At 44.0% G+C, this 14234-nt stretch overlaps 1 protein-coding gene and 1 long non-coding RNA gene across 2 annotated transcripts in view; one reads left to right on the plus strand and one right to left on the minus strand.

The window, feature by feature from the left end:
* TMEM43 (transmembrane protein 43) overlaps positions 1 to 14234 on the plus strand; it is a 372149-nt gene that overhangs the window by 93543 nt on the left and 264372 nt on the right. The gene's annotated exons all lie outside the window — the stretch shown is intronic.
* On the minus strand, positions 492 to 5022 carry LOC128078579 (uncharacterized). Its single transcript, XR_008205701.1, has 3 exons — positions 4484 to 5022; positions 2190 to 2402; positions 492 to 1503 (listed from the first exon to the last, which is right to left on the minus strand). It is a non-coding gene; the product is annotated as an uncharacterized LOC128078579 (long non-coding RNA).

The following is a 14234-nucleotide window of genomic DNA, read 5'->3' on the forward strand; positions in this document are numbered from 1 at the left end:
CCACCTGAATCCAACCACAGGAGCTCCCAACACGGTGTCAGCCCCTGTCCCAGGCACAAGAGGAGACACAACCACGTCCTGTCCCCATTTCCCAGTGTACCACCTGGGTGTATCTCTAAGAACATCACGCTTTCCCCGAAGCCCAGCAGCACTGTTTAGATATGTCCCCGCCTTTGACGCAAGGGAACGGCTGCTGGACCTTGATTGCAAACAGAGCCCCTGTGACCTGGGAGCCCCTGAGCTTCCAGATAGGACAGCTCAGCTGCTCACTGCTGTTTGGGAAATGCTCAGCAGCACAAAGCTGAGCAACTTCATGCTTAATTAATTTCCTTCCCCACTGACCTGTGTTTATGTGTGCTACTATGTTCTCCCATAAAGGTGCAGGAAGAAACAGCAATGCCAAAGCACAAGGGGATTCATTGCATTCATTCCTGTAAGCATTGTGGAGAGAAACAAAGACCTTCCCTCTGTAAAGAAAAAAAAATAAAAAAAAAAGTTTTCCTTCCACTCTTCCATATCACCTTGCTCGTGGACTTAATTTCTGACAGCAAATCCTTCAGCCAAGCAGAGGGGAATTCTACAGCTCTTTCTATTATTCTGTCCAGAGATTGCTGTTAACCCCCAGTCACGTACCTGGTAACTATGAGGCTGTACAAGTGCTCTCACCACTGGGCTGCACAAAAGCTGCTGGTAGCTGCTCCACATCTCCCTGGGCTGCAGACCCATCATGACCATGCTCATGGATACCTTACAGCTGCAGTGCAAGGATGCAGGAAGAAATATTCAAAATCTAACTTTTCTCTTTTGTAAGACAGTGTGAGGTAGTAGGGCTTGAAGTATAATTTGGAAGTGTATGGGCAGAGCCCAACCCACCCCCACTGACCACATCCCTCAGTGCCACATATCCAGAGTTCTTGAACATCTCCAGGGACGGTGACTCCAGCACTCCCTGTGCAGCAGTGCCAGTGTATCACCACTCTTTCTGAGAAGAAATTGTTCCTAATATCCGATCTGAACCTCCTCTGTAGCAACTTGAGGCCATTGCCTCCCATCCTATCAACTGTTCCCCAGCAGCAGTCTGACCCCTACCTCACCACAGCCTCCTTTCAAGCAGTTACAGAGGGCAATAAGGTCTCCTCTGAGCCTCCTCTTCTCCAGACCACACTATTCCAGTTCTCTCAGCCCCATCCCATAAGACTTGTGTTCCAGATTCCTCACAGCTCTATTGCCCTTCTCTGGACAAGACATTCATATTGCACGAGGCTCTTTTACTCCCAATCTGCCATCAGATGGCAGCAACTGAACGTGGAATGAGAACTCACCGCTCTGCTGGCACGGAGATTTCACACTTTTCACTTGTAGGTCAATGGCCCGGGTCAGAAAGGGCCAGAGACCTCCACAGTCCAACAGCTGCTCAGCCTCTCTGAGAGCAATTTGTGGGTTCCCATTTCCTACCTTATGGACGCATCTGGTCTCATCACTGGCACTGATTGGCACCTCCACCTGAAACACCGACAGAAAGGCAAAAGATGCTCCTAAAAGACTGAATTCCCTACTTGTGCTTAAGGTGATACAACAAAGGGGAGTGTTTATCTCCCTGCACAAGACTACTCTCCGCAACAGAGCCAGAACGCATTGGCTTCGTTCCCTCTGCAAGCGAATAAATGCTGAAAATGATCTCATTCTGGACAGGAGGGTGACAGTTGGGGTTTTTCAGCAGATCAAATTAATTGCTTATTAATTGAGGATATGATATCCAGATAGACTAAGGATGGCGCAACCAAATCCTGTCAAACATGTTGTAACACACGTGTTATTTACAGCCTCTGTAACCGCAGGGACAAACTCTGTCCAGAGCTGCCTTACAAGGTGACCTAATTTGGGAAAGAAAACAGATAGAGAATTTTCTCACAGTAGAAGATACCTCTCTGTGACTCTTTCCCTTAAATTTTTAAGCCCTGTGAGGGACTGGAACAACTGATACTCTCCAGAGAAACACATGAGATAAGAAAAGAGCCCAGCAAGCATGTGATTGTGATATAGTTCAAGCCTGCGTGTGTATCACTCAGCTCGTCTGTTAAGACTGGAGAAGCATGTCACTACGAAAATCCCTCTGGGCAGCTGGGCACCTCTCCAGTGCTCCGATTTCCCTTGCTGCTAATGAATCAGCCTCTTTTCAGCTAACTTACCTCCAAAGCCTGTTTTGTTGGAAACCGAGGGAGCCTGGGGAGCAGGGCTCTCTCCATGCATAACAATGACCTATTTTAGATACTTCTCCTCACACGGTCATGGAGAAGGAGCAGCAAGAGAGCGCTTCTATCCAAGAGGCATTTCCTGGAATAGGTCCTAGACAATGTCGGCCCATTTCCATTTTGAGACCTGACATTTTGTGGTGCCAATGCCTGCACACAACAGAAGATGCCAGTGAGAGTCAGGGATGGGATCCTGCTGCCTCATTCCAAGGACATACACACAGGCTCTCTGCACGCGTGGCTGTTCTCACAAACAGCCCTTACTGTGGAAGCTGATAACACTAAATGGGAACTCCTGCTACAGAATGGCAAAGGAGAGCAGGGGGATGTTTTCCACCTCTGGGCATGTTTACATTGCTTGGCTTTCTCAGCTGTCACGAGCAGTACAGCATAAGAACCAGAAACATGTATCACTGAATTCATCCTTTCCAAAGCCCTCTGTTGCCCAATGGTTTCCCCAGGCTGAATTAGCAGTGCAGCTCCGCATGACGCTGCAGGAAAGATGCACCTCGTGCCCCAGAAGAAATGCTTGGAAAGAGGAAATAGATCACGTGTCATCTCATCTTTAAGAGGAGGGCAATTGCCTGAGCCAGAGAAGAAGCAAAACTTCCCCCCCCCCCCTCACAGATAGCGTCCTGAGACAAAATCAAAAGAAAAATCAAACTACAATGCAGTCATTGCATACTGTATTTTAACCCAAACATCACATGCAGCTCAGATCCCAGGCTAGAACCCAGTGCTTTCAGTTCATTTTTGGCTGATCCCTTGCAAGGCCAGAAGGGAACAATGTCCAATGTGACTCAAAGGACACAGTGCACCTTTGGGTTGAACGGCAGCATTTTTGTTGCAAAAGCACTCACCCTACATTAAAACAGGCAGTAGCAGAAGAATCAGCCACTGTGCACTTCTTTATGAGGCTGAATTTGTCTGCCTTCAACTTCCAGCTCACTGATGTACTTATATCCTTATGACTACCCAAGCTCACTTTCCAACTAGCACTTCTCTTGCATCTCTCACTATTAGGCAGGCAGATAAGGTTCCGTTCACTCACGTGCCTCTCCTCAATCTCACCCCAATTAACTAACATCTTTCTAGTCTGCTACTGAGTGGAGCTCAATACTGGCCAGCAGCACTGAATCCAGACAAAACCAAACCTTTCTGTGACAGCAGAAGATTTTGTCCATCAATCCAGTGATCCAGACCTCTAGAGGCTGGCATATCATCCCATAAGGTTTCCTAACCTAAAATGTTTCCTTTCCTAAAATGCTGTGTGGCATCTTTCATGAGTCTCCTGCATTATTCTGACCTACAATACTTAATCAGCTCTTAAACGCTGATGGATAACACAACTTTCTTCCTGCTCTCCTGGAGGTTTACTGTTCTTCTCCTGCAGGATTTCTGACTTTCATTCTCACTCCATTTCTCACTGCCACTGACAGCTAAAGCAAGTAAGAGGGAGAAAAAAAAGAGAAGTTGGGGTGTTCCTAGCTACCAAGAGGTAGCTACTCAAATTTATTAATGGTGACAGCACATACGCCATGTTCAACTAACAATTTTAAGCATTAAATAGGAAGCATTCTTCCTGACCCTTGAAAACACATAGGATATGATGATGAATGATCACCATAGCATAATTGCACCTATGCCAGGAAACAAGACAGCTGTATTTGTGCTAAGCACACATCAGTCTCCTGCAGCGTACATGAGAACACAAGGCAAAAGTTGGCAGTACTCAGTCTTGCTTGGTTCATAGTGACTACTTCAAGGCAACCTGCAGAGCCATTCAAGACCATGTAGAATGCAAAGTGACTTGATGCAAGACAGTCCTGTGACTGGTACATCTCATCTCTGATTTCTTGTGCCTTGTGCGCAAAGGAGATGGCAGTAGGAAATCTTCCTGCTAGGATGGAACAGCTCTACAAGTAGGTAATGGAAGCACTGTTTCTACCATTCAGTTCTGCCTGGGAATGATTTTTTAAGGTAAGACAGTAATCCTTTTACTGAATCTTTTTTATTTATAGCTGTTAAAATAAACCATCCTTCAAAATACTCAGTCCCAAAGAACGTTGGGCACTGTTAAGTACATCTAGAGACCTATCATTGCTCCCAAGAAAAAGGAACAAAGCTCACATCCCTTCCCTGCAGAAAAATGCCTCTTACTTAAGAGGAATTAAATCTAGATGGCTATTCCTTAGGGCACAGCTGTGCTGTAGAGATTTTGAGTGACTCACAAATGAACATGTTGAAATCTCTCTCTGGTTTGTTAGGATATTTCCTCAGGCAACCATTTCGTTCTTGCTTTTTTCCAGTCTGTGTTCTGAACTGTTGCATTTGACTTCTTAGCCACGTGCTGCTGCAAATAGCAGCTAATATTCCCATCCTGGTTTCGGCTGAAATAGAGTTAATTTTCTTTCATAGTGGCTGGTTTGATGCTATGTGGATACAGGAGAAAAACAATGTTGATTTACCTCCAAGCAGCATTGTTTGATAAAATGGAGTATGCACACAAACCGATTTGGTGGGCCTGAATGGCAGAGGAAATTAGTCAAGGGATGAAGAAACTCTTTCACTCTGAGGTTACCAATTATAGTTGTATTCAGAGAAGCAATAGCTAGGAGTCATTAGAAGCTAAGGATTGCGTGGTGTCATCTGGAATGAGTTGCTGGGCTCAGTCCAGCCCCTGCTTGACAGGTGTTCCAGAGAGCACCATGAGAAATGGCCTCAGGCTTGGCCAAGTCAACAAGTCTTAGCAGAAAACAGGGGGCTTGAATGGGATTATGAGGATTAAGCAGAGTCATTTGCTACCAAGAAGCAGCATTTAAAAAGGACAGTTATAGCCACAGGCTTTCAAGGGCACCTTTTCAACATTGTTATCTAAGAAGGCAGGTATGGTTTTGTGTACCATGTCTCACCACGTTCTAAACATGCATGCAAACTGCACAATTATTATGCAAACGCATTTTAATCCTCAAACATCCCAGTGGAAAACTCCCATAAGGCAGTATTTGGGCCTTTAGAGGCACCAAACTCAACCTAGTTCCATGGATTTGGGGACAGACTTAATAGAAGAATCATAGAATGACTTTGGTTGGAAGGAACCTTAAAGATGATGTAGTTCTACTCCCCCTGCTGTGAGCTGGTTGCCAACCACCAGGTTAGGCTGCTCAGGGCTCCATCCAACCTGGCCTTCAAAATCTCCAGAGATGGAGATGGAGATGGAGCATCCACAGCCTCCCATGGAGCAACATGGCAGCACCTCACCTCCCCCTCAGTGAAAAACTTCCCCCTGATACCTAATCTAAATCTCTCCTCCATTAGTTAAAACCATTTCCTCTTGTCTGATCATTTTGTACTTCTCCAGGCAGGGATGGTCACCCTGACAGCACCCTCAAATACTGCAGTTTTTGCTCAGCCAGCCCTTGTTCACCCAGAGAGCAACACCCATTGCTGTATTGTTATGGATTACTGCTTAAGAGCAGAATCTGTGAATTGGGTAATAAGGAAGGCATATTAGTAGTGTGAGTATTCATGAGTATGAATAATAGAACAATACTGTGATGCCTTCCATCTTATTTACAGGCTTCCTCAAATAGATTATTTGTTAAGTAGTGTTTTGAAACTTAAAACAAAAAAAAAAAGCATTATGTCAACATCCTGCTCCTGCTGTCATTAGGCACACAAAAAAGCAGCTTTTGGATCCAGACCATCTCCATCAAACCACAGGATGCTTCAAATCCCAGGTTTTCACTTCTCCCCACCAATTACCATGTGCTCCTTTCCTCCCCTGTGCAGCACAGGGACAAGCCTGCTGACCTGCAGATTCTTGCTCAGCACCATTCATTTGTGCGTGCCCAAATCTGACACTCTCCTCACTATGAAAACCTCCAGCAACAACTTTTTTTCCAGCACTTCCACTTCTATTTCAGTGGTGACTTCTTCTCCTACACATCACACACTGATATCCTTCTCTTTCCTTCCCCCCATCAGTGCTAATTTCCTGCACAGAAGCAGTCCCTGCAGGCCCAGCACAGCTCAGCAGCCCTGCTTGCAGCTTGGCACATCACTTGCAGGAAGATAGGAGTGAGGGGAAAGCTCACATGCCTGCTTTGAGCTGCAGTGTTCTTGCAACATGGGAAACAGGCTTACAGTTGCCTGCCACAGCTCTGCAACAGAGACCGATCAGGTTCATTTGGGGCCATGCCAGGTTCTCCTAAAAAAAGGAGTATTTATTTATAACGGACCTGTGAGATGGAAAACTGACTTCTATATTTAATAGAAAGTGCTCCCAGCAGATTAACCCTGGCAGTATAGGGCATTGGGATTCATTGGGTTCTTTTTGAGTATGTGCTACTATACTTATCCTCTTTCTAGGTCTAATTCTCCACAGAGCCAGTGTCTGATAGCACTATTTACTCTTCAGAGGGCAGCTAGTTTATTTTCAGGCTCTCAAACCAACCAGGCTAAGAACTGCATTGGAAGGAACTTTCTAGGGTTTAGTTGTTGTTTTAAGTTTCTTAATTTTGGAATATAAAACTACTCTCAAATGCACCCTTGATGCTATGTGCCATAGCCTCAGATATTGTATGACCTAGGGCAATTCAGAAAGACCACTCCTCTTGTGATGCCAAACTCATGGGCATGTTCCCACATAAGTGACAAGATTGGAATTGTAAAGGTTGGTTAAAGATCACTAAGATCATGGAGTCCAACCCCTTCCCACCCCCACCGTGCCCACTGACATCCCTCAGTGCCACATCTCCACAGTTCTTGAATATCTCCAGGGACGGCGACTCCACCAATCCCAGTGCAGCCTGTGCCAGTTCATCACCACTGTTTCTGAGAAGGAATTTTTCCTAATATCCAACCTGAACATCCCAGGCATTACTTGAAGCCATTACTTCTCATCTTATTACTGTTGCCAGGAAGATGCTGACCCCACTTTGCCACAGCCTCCTGTCATGGAGTTGTAGAGGGTGATAAGGTCTCTCCTGAGCCTCCTCTTCTCCAGACTGATCCACCCCCTTCCCTCAGCTGTTCCCATAAGACTTGTTAGAAACACCACATCAGATGGGCTGAGGAAATCACCCTTCCAAGTACAGTGGTTTGAGTATTTCCCATGACTGGGAAGTCACACTGTACAGCAACACAGTAGCTGTGATGCCCACATGTAGGTAACAGCTGGGTGCAGGCAGACACTTAACCTGTGCTTGTGGAGCTGCCCTTAAATGTAAAGCAGCATCTCCAGAATCAGACTCAAGAGCACAACAGAACAAAAATGCTACAAGAGGATGGCCATCACACATAGGTGCAGATTGAAGGAATAAAGCTTGGCATGCTGCTGATATCCCTGTTCCAGCACGGGTAATTTACATTCCTCAAATCTGCATTTCCACTCCTGCTTCAAAGTTATGCAGTCCTTGATCTCTACCTTGTTATGAACTGCTGTGCCAGGCTGGAGAAAGCACTGCTGTAACATTCAGTTCCAAACATGGGTACATTCCAGAAGCAGGGGACACTATTTCTGTGCATTTCCTTCTAGGCAGACCAGTTGGGCTTGTTTTGAGCCTAACTTTCTATTTGTGAAGGACTTCGGGGACCCTACCCTTTACTACTCGGGTTGCATTTCCCTTGTGGTATGTTTAATGAAACTGAGACATGAGGACTTTTAACTAGCTTATGCAGCACCACAGAGATGCCAACAGAGCACTCCAAGCAGAATACCCACTGTCCTTAATGCTGTAACCATGAGATTATATCAACTTCTACCTCTCCCTGATCTCTTCTTGTCTAAGTTCTTCTCCCTAATAATGAGGAGCCCCTTTCCAGCCTCAGACTTCAAGCATTTGTGTTCTCCTCCATGCAAGGAGGTCTTGTCCTGACATAGCAACTCCAGACTCTCCAGCAAACTCACTTAGAAATCTGAGTACATCCAACTGTTTGTGTGTGTGTATATATTTTCTAGTGTCACACACTCTCTTAAGCACAGATACATATAAATATATATACACACACATATAAATCATATTTCCTGGTAGGACATATACATATATACTCATACAGTGCTGAGAGGAGCCATCAAACACCATGGCTTTTCAGGAATCTGCATGCTCGGTATTATCCAAAGCTCTGTGCCTCTGGCCATAAGCAGAACGATTTGCTTCCCTCTATTAGCAGTGAGTGGTTTATATTAGATTTTAAGCTCTGCTGATTCAGAAAGAATAAGTCACAACACATGATATACTCTAAATAAATACTTCATCTGTTTATCAAAACCTTTGAAGGATGTTGGCACCCTCCAGAGGCAGCATGGTCTTGCTGTTAAGAAAGCTTGGATAAGACAAGCCAATGCTTACATTTAGCTCTTGGCCACATGCTGCTGGTTTGAGCAGCGCTTCAGTTTCCCGTGTCGCTGTCTCCTCATTTATGCTACAGGGATAATTACACTTAACAACTGAGCATGGTCTAGGGTAAAGCTTTCTTAAGCACTTGGCTGAAAAAAGCTGCAGACACACAAGATGTTGAATTTATGGATTCTCATTCCATTAGTTGTTAGCTTCTGCCACAAATAGGACCAAAACAGCTTTGATGTCTTAAGGGAAGATCTATTTATGTACTTGCATGCTAAGCAGAAAATAGAGTCAGGCAAATAGGTTTCTCTGTTTGGTGGTCTTAGCTAATAACAATAGCCCTCATGCATTTAATGCATCACTGGGCCAGAGGAGAGAGACATGTGAATGGACCCTGCCCTGCACTGCCTGGAAAGCCCAAGCTGGCAGCAAAGCCATTCAGAGTAACGAGAACCATAATAGGTATGCAGCCTTGCACTTTCCATATTTGTGAGCCTGCAGCAGCAGCAGCGTTAGTAGCGCATTACATCTTGTGATCCGCTCTGTAATAATACGCCTGAACAGACGGTGACATTAAGGCTGAGGGAAACGTTCTACGGCGCGCAGGCAGGAATGAAGGTAATAATTTAATGAGCTTTTGAGGAATTTGCACCCTCCCAGAAGATTCTGGCCATGAATGAGCATTAAAACAACTTCCTTCCCATCTATAACACCAGGGGACTATCACTCTAACTGAACAAATGCCAGGTCACAAGGCTAAAAACAAATAATACTAGTCTTGTAGAGCTGCAAAAGAGATCTTGCTGCAGTTCTTCCTATCTTTCAAATCACTTTATAATTAAATACATTCTCTTAAACTGAACTGAGAAAGCCCTTCAGAAGTCCTTTGCAGTTTGTCCAAGCAGAATAGCATAAAAGCAGCAAAAGGCTCCAGTCTTTCTTCCCCAAACAGAGCATCTCTCCAAAACACTTCTAATATTGGAGGCAGCCATAAAGTCTGACAAAAAAATCTAGCTACATGCTCAAACCTACTACAATCCTCTCTTCTCTCTTGAACCCCCTTAACATGTTTCAGATTTTTTTGGCTTATTTTGTTGCCCCTCAATATAATAATAATCTACATTGAAATGCTGACAAGCATTCAGAAAGATAGAGGAAATTTTACTTGAGCTCACAAAGAGCTTTCAAACTACGGAATAATGAAGTTCAGGCCAGCATACTTCCAAGAATAGATCTTTGGAAGCATAAACTTCTACTTGCACATCACTACAACAAAGGATAGAATCACAGTATCATTAAGGTAGGAAAAAGACCTCTAAGGTCATCTAGTCCAACTGTCCATCTACCACCAATATTGCCCACTAAGCTGTGTTCCTCAGTGCTACATCTCCATGTTTCTTAACACCTCCAGGGACAGTGACTTGACCTCCCTGGGCAGCCTGTGCCAGTGCATTACCACATGAATGAAATCACTTTCACACTCAACAATTTGCCAACTATGATAAATATTCATTGGAATCACCAAGGTTGGAAAAGACCTCCAAGATCATCCCCCTCCAGCCATCCACACACCACCAATATTTTCCACTAAACCATGCCCTTATATTGACTAGTTATCTTCCAAAACTAACAAACTACCAATACTTGGAGATGCACTTCAATCATTTTATGAATTACACTTGCTGTATTCTCATTCTCACGCACCCAGTTGAGTTGCTCTGTTTTTGAGCCACTGCACATCAGCTCAGCTTCGTAAGACTTTGTCTTTCACAGATAAGAGGGAAAAATGTGGGATGTTAGCACATTAAGCCAGTATAACTTGACCAATGTCTAAAGCCCCACACTGAATGTCAGAATTGAAGTGGGCTGGATGCAACTTGCTGAGCATCAGTCAGTTAGGGGAGTCAAGCATCTTCAGGGGATAATTCATTCCATGCATCTTAAACACTTCTGATCAGAAGGGACCCAGCTGAAAAGCTACAGGGATAAGTGTCCTTCAGAGAATACAACTCATCACAAGTTTCTAGGTATTCTGGGCTAACATGCTAAATCATTTGCAGCAACAGCAACCCATAATGGGGACACATGCCACAGAGAGAGACAGGGCAGATCATCGTGTTTTTCCCATTGCCTGAGAAGAAGCCTCAGGCTAAGATTATCTGAAGAGAGCATTTTTATTTAGCTGCTTCCACTTGGAAATCTTCAGAGTCAAGCTTCAGATTACTCACTTCCTGCCCAGCCTTAAGTTGTAAATACAATCCTATCTCAAACCTCAAGCTTGCACCCCTGGCTCTAAGTCTAGTTACTGGCATAAAGCCTCACTGCAACGAGTGGGGATTTGCCCCCAAGATGATCCCACTTGGAGTTTTATTCATTCCATGATAATGATTTGCTAGACTTGGAACTTAATTGCAGATCGGTATCCAAACAACACCCATGCCTGGGGTGGTTGGAGCTGGGGTTTCACTGCTGGCCCATCTCCATGGAACTGAAAGCCAGAATGAGGATGACAACAATTAAATATTCAGCACTTTACCTTCAAAGCAGTAGGTGGATGTCTCAGTGGCTCTCTCAATGGCACAACACAAACCATTCATCAACTAATCATGCAAAAACCTTGTAAGCTACAAAGATAGACAATGGGGTTGACAGGTATATTTGTATTTATCTTGCCCCAAAGACTCCATCATTGCAAGATCCGCAAGCTACAGTAGTAATAACAATAAAAGCTTTTTATAAAGGGGTATTGTTATGACCTAGAGGCAAGTTGGTGGAGAGATACAAATGGATACTCCTAAAGACAGCACATTTTTACCTTGCAGATGGCTTTCTGAGAAACTCCAGTGCCTTTCTTCCTTTCTGCAAGGGATGTGGCTGGAAACATCCTCACCAGCTGCACTGCCTTCTCAGCTGTTTGAGATATTTGCTCTGTGGCACAGGGGTAACTGAATGTGAGGCCTTTAAAGGTCAGGCACACTCCCAGTAGATGAGCTATCAGAAAAGCCACACTTCCAAGCTATCTGAGAGAGGAATGAATGCTCTGCAAAGCCAGTGGGCTATGAACATAGGCACTGCGGGAGCCATGCTTTAGTTGTTTCAGATCTGAAGTTTCTTGCCTAGAGCACCACAGTGGGTGAATGGAGAAATACAGAACAAGCATCTAAGAGTACAAGAGATGCCTAGAGAAGGATGTTTGCTCTCCTTGGCTCAGGAAGGGGAAGTTTACCTGTTGCACACTCCTACAGTTCTAAGGAGTTGAAGTTGCTGCGTGCCAGAGAGCTTTGGCTTTCATTCTCAGTGCATTGAGGACATTCACTGGTTTGCAGGAATAGATCCCTGGCAGGGTCAGGCTCTGCAGCATTTGATGTCCAGTTCTCCCTTTGCTTTTAAGCTCTAAGGAAGTCATATTTTGCTTGTTCCACAAAGACAGTTCAGAAATGCTGTGCTGGTGGCTGAGGCACTAAGAAGCATGAAATAAGGCTCTTACAAGCGGTAACTCAATTCCATCTTCATCAGTAACAGGAAATTAATGGCTAATGATATCCTACCCAACTGTAATTATGTATTAAGTATAACAATGAATGAAATTGAGAAACATGAGGGGCTCCTTATCAGAGTTACCAAATTACTCAGTTCTCTTGGTTTACAAAGTACCTGATGAGCAACCTTAAGAAAAAACACCCATAACAAGATATTTCTACATTTTGCTGCTTATGCAGATATCCCAGGAAAGGCAGCATGTTTTCCCAAGAAGTTCAGAAGTACATTTGAAGCCCAATTTATCCTTTGCAACTGAATCAGCTGCTTGGACCAGCAGCTAAAATATTTTGTCATTATCAGAGGGTAAAAAACCTGAAGCTTGGCATTAAGGTTGGCTAACAGAAGGGAAATTTCCTGTTCTTGCACTGTCAGCATAAGTGAGATTTAAAGAGAGTGCATATTTTAAGCTCATATTAAACTTCATCAGCATTTAAATGATCAGCTGTTGGCACAAACAATTCATAGGATGAACTGACTGGCCAGATAATGAACACTATTTAAAACTCACTGAATGCATATGAAGTTTGTAGAACATTAAATCAGTGAAGCATCCTCCTGCTGTCATAAAATCACAGCAGCATTAAGGTTGGAAAGATCAGTAAAAGACATCTAGTCCAGTCATATCACCCCATGCCTGTGATCACTGTAGACATGCCTCCATACAGCTTCATACTCCACTGAGACCATCCAGCCTGTTTACCTCCTCACCTATTCACAACTGTCTCCTGAAGGCCATACTGGCAAGGTGGCATTGCTCACAGTCACAGTTAATAAGTCTATGAGCATTACAAGGAAATCTCTCTTTTTCTGGAGAAAATTCAGAGGTTTGACATTTACCAGCAAATAGAACTGTGGGTTCTACCGTGTGCCATGAAATATGGGAATCCCTGCTCTACAGAGACAGCAAATAAACACCTAACTTTCCACCACTGCTCTCCTAATAGCAAAATATAGCATTAAGCAAAACATAACTTGTTTTCCAGGACCAGCACTGTGGCCTAGAGTATGGCTTCGCCTATCACCATCTCCAGGAATAGCTGAAAAACAACACAGTTAGAACACAGGCTGCGTCATAAGATGGTAAGAAAGGAACTGTGGGTGTTGGTCCAAGTTCTCAAATTCCAAACTGTGTGGACTAACTTGTACCAACAGGAGAGCAGAGCTCAGGATGCAGAAAGATGAGAACAGAGCCTTTCACTGTGTCCAGCCAGTACCTGTAACTCAACATCTCTTGATAGACCCACTGCAGGAAACAGCCCATGTGAGCTTATACAAGTTGCTGCTTGCTGACACAAATTTCACATACCGTAGCTCTGCTGCTCACTTCAGGGGCTGGTTTATATCATTCTTCTCATGACTTTCTCATGCCTACAGACATACTTACTCTCCCCATCCTTGTTTCACACTCACTCCTCCATTTCCTTCCACAATGCCTCACTGCCACCTTTTTTTTTTTTTTTTTTTTTTAATTTTTTTTTTAGCACCATCTGTCTAGGATGGACTTGTGTGTGTTTTGCCTCATCAAATTCTTTCAGTGAAGCAAGAGAAGGATTTTAGCAAGTCCAAAAATTAAAAGCCTCAAGCTAATGATGTAAAGAAGTGGTTCTTTTTCTGGCTGCTCCACGTTCAGAGGTTCCACTTGATATCCTCTGTCAATAGCATAGGAGGAAAAGAGAGAGGAGATAGGAGGGAACTTGTCTGGTGGCAAGGATTCAAACTCTAAATGCTTCCAGGGATGGAGGGGGGAGAATTATAAAAGATAAATATTCTGATGTCAGACCCATAGAGCATGTCAGCACAGCTCCACTGCCATCTGGCTGGCTTTACCTCTTCTACCAGGAAAGTCCTTCAAAGGACAGACCCACAGGATACCTATTCGAAATGCAGAGCCAGAAAGATCTCAACCACATTAAGATAAAATAAAAAAAAAAAGAAGAATGTTTGGTACCAATAGTACAACACGATTTGCGCTGGATGAGAATTTGCTAATGACAAGTTTAAAGATACGAAGACAAACCTCAAGAAAGGGAGTTCCAGAAGTAAGAACCAAGTGGACTTAAAGCCAGCTTATGAACTCCCTCAGCACCCTTTACTT

The sequence above is a fragment of the Tympanuchus pallidicinctus genome, unplaced genomic scaffold (assembly GCF_026119805.1).
Source record: "Tympanuchus pallidicinctus isolate F22 unplaced genomic scaffold, pur_lepc_1.0 scaffold17, whole genome shotgun sequence".
Classification (NCBI taxonomy): Eukaryota; Metazoa; Chordata; class Aves; order Galliformes; family Phasianidae; genus Tympanuchus; species Tympanuchus pallidicinctus.